Source organism: Mus caroli, chromosome 17 (genome assembly GCF_900094665.2).
Source record: "Mus caroli chromosome 17, CAROLI_EIJ_v1.1, whole genome shotgun sequence".
Classification (NCBI taxonomy): domain Eukaryota; kingdom Metazoa; phylum Chordata; class Mammalia; order Rodentia; family Muridae; genus Mus; species Mus caroli.
The window spans coordinates 36482809-36485909 of NC_034586.1; the positions used below are offsets into that span (position 1 = coordinate 36482809).

At 42.5% G+C, this 3101-nt stretch overlaps 1 pseudogene across 1 annotated transcript; it reads left to right on the forward strand.

Annotated features, from left to right (window-relative positions):
• Positions 1-1964: 1964 nt before the first annotated feature.
• Positions 1965-2524, forward strand: LOC110284309 (annotated as a pseudogene). Its single transcript, XR_002376919.2, has one exon. The product of XR_002376919.2 is annotated as a 60S ribosomal protein L12 pseudogene (transcript).
• The last annotated feature ends 577 nt before the right edge of the window (positions 2525-3101 follow it).

Sequence of the window (3101 nt, forward strand, 5' to 3'; positions counted from 1 at the left end):
AATCTTGTTGGCATATGCACTAGTGTCTGTGTTTGGTGGCTGATTATGGGATACACCCCCAGGTGGGGCAGTCTCTGGATCGTCCATCTGTAGCCTCCCCACCCCCAGCCTGGAACCTGCTGGCTCAGGGGTGGAGTTTCCTTCTCATTCATTCTGCTACACCCGCTGCTGGACCCTGTCACTGCTGCTTGGAGCCACACACGTGTTCATTCTGCTACTGGACCCTGAGTTACTTGGTGGGAAATCGGGTTCCCTCCCCCTTCCTTTATAACTGAATGACGGAAATAGTAAACGAGAGCTTTGATCAGAGACTTGTCTCCGTTTCTTTTTTCGCCCCGTCTAGTTTCCTCTCTTTTCAGCTCAAGCTGCCATCCTCAGTTAAACCCTTCACGTTGCGGACTGCTGGTCGGGCCGCAATAGTCCATCCTTTCATCTTAGCTCCTAACTTTTTCTCTGTAACTCCTTCTATGGGTATTTTATTCCCTCTTCTAGGGAGGAATGAATTAGCCACGTGTTGGTCTTCCTTCTTCTTGATTTCCCAACATTTTGAGCCTCCAAAAACAAACTAGAGAGAGCATTCACTAGCAGCTTGACAGCACACCTAGAAGTTCTAGAACAAAAGGAAACAGATTCACCCAAGAGGAGTAGACCACAGGAAATAATGAAACTTAGGGCTGAAATCAACCAATTGGAAACAAAAGAACTATTCAAAGAATCAACCAAACGAGGATCTGGTTCTTTAAGAAAATCAACAAAATAGATAAACCCTTAGCCAGAATAAATAGAGGGCACAGGGATAGTATCCTAATTAACAAAATCAGAAATGAAACAGGGGACACAACAATAGAACATGAGGAAATCTAGAACATCATCAAATCTTACTACAAAAAGCTATACTCAACAAGAGTGGAAAACCTGGATGAATTGGACAAATTTCTAGACAGATACCAGGGACCAAAGTTATATGAGGATCATGTTAATGATTTAACAGTCCCATATCCCCAAAAGAAATAGAAGCAAACATTAACTCTCCAAGCCAAAAAAAAAAATAATAATAAATAAAAATAAAAGTCCAGGACCAGAAGGGTTTAGTGCAGAGTTCCAACTCTCTTCAAACTATTCCACAAAATAGAAACAGAAGGTACTCTACCCAATCCATTCTATGAAGCCACAATTACTAAAAAAAAAAAAAAAAAAAAAAAAAAAAAAAAAAAAAAAAAAAAAAAACCTAGGATAGCAAAATCTATTCTCAACAATAAAAGAACCTGTAGGGGAATCATCATGCCTGACCTCTTGCTGTACTACAGAGCAGTTGTGATAAAAACTGCATTGTACTAGTACAGCTACAGACAGGTAGATCAATGGCATAAAACTGAAGACCCAGAAATGAACCCACACACCTATGCTCACTTGATCTTTAACAAAGGAGCTAAACCATCCAGAGGAAAAGAGACAGCTTTTTCAACAAATGGTGCTGGCACAACTGGTGGTTATGATGTAGAAGAATGCAAATTGATNCANTCTTATCTCCTTGTACAAAGCTCAAGTTTAAGTGGATCATATCTCTCCACATAAAACCAGAGACACTGAAACTTATAGAGGAGAAAGTGTGGAAAATCCTTGAAGATATGGGCACGGGGGGAAAATTTATGAACAGAACATCAATGGCTTGTGCTTTATGATCAAAAATCGAAAAATGGGACCTTATAAAATTACAAAGCTTCTGTAAGGCAAAAGATACTGTCAATAAGACAAAAAGGCCACTAAGAGACTGGGAAAGAATTTTTACTAATCCTAAATCTGATAGGGGACTAATATCTAATATATACAAAGAGCTCAAGAAGCTGGACTCCAGAAATTCAAATAACCTCATTAGAAAATGGGGTACAGCTTTTCAGCTTTCAGCTCAGAGGAGGCAACTGTACAACTTTCTTTGGTCGTCCTGAATCTGGGTTCATCCGACACCAGCCGCCTCCACCATGCCGCCCAAGTTCGACCCCAAGGAAGTCAAAGTCCTGTACCTGAGGTGCACTGGAGGGGAGGTCGGCGCCACATCCACCTTGGCCCCGAAGATCGGTCCTATGGGTCTGTCTCCAAAGAAAGTTGGCGATGACATTGCCAAGGCTACTGGTGACTGGAAAGGTCTCAGAATTATAGTGAAGCCGACCATCTAGAACAGACAGGCCCAGATCGAGGTGGTGCCCTCTGCCTCTGCCCTGATCATCAAAGCCCTCAAAGAGTCACCAAGAGACAGGAAGAAGCAGAAGAACATTAAACACAGTGGGAACATCACTTTTGATGAGATTGTCAACATTGCCCGGCAGATGAGACACAGGTCTTTGGCTAGAGAACTTTCTGGAACTATCAAGGAGATCCTGGGTACTGCACAGTCTGTGGGCTGCAATGTGGATGGCCGCCACCCTCATGACTTCATAGACAACATCAACAGTGGTGCAGTGGAGTGCCCAGCTAGTTAAGAAGCAACAAGAAAATATTTCAATAAAAGACTCTCTGATAACCAGTGGGGGGGGGGGAGGAAAAGAAAAGAAAATGGGGTACAGAGCTAAACAAAGAATTCTCAACTGAGGAATATTGAGAGGCTGAGAAGTACCTGAAAAAATGTTCAACATCCTTAATCATGAGGGAAATGCAAATCAAAACAACCCTGAGATTCCACCTTTCACCAGTCAGAATGGCTAAGATAAAAAATTCAGGTGACAACACATGCTAGCTAGGATCTGGAGAAAGAGGAACAAACCTCCATTGCTGGTGAGATTGCAAGCTGGTACAACCACTCTGGAAATCAGTCTGGTGGTTCCTCATAAAATTGGACATAATGATAGACCTAGTGGGGAAACCCCCACTCAACTCCCGATTCAGCTGCACCTAAAAAATCATGAAGGACCATCATCTTGATGTAAATACATGAGGTCGTTTAATTACGGAGCTCCGGACTGACATGCATCCCACACAGGAGATAACAGATATCGGCCATGAGGCTCGAAAGCTAGGTTTTGTTATGGGGTAAGGGGGCCAGGGGTGTGGAATTCAGCATAGCAACACACTATTTTCTTATTCAAACATCAGCAGAAAAATAACAT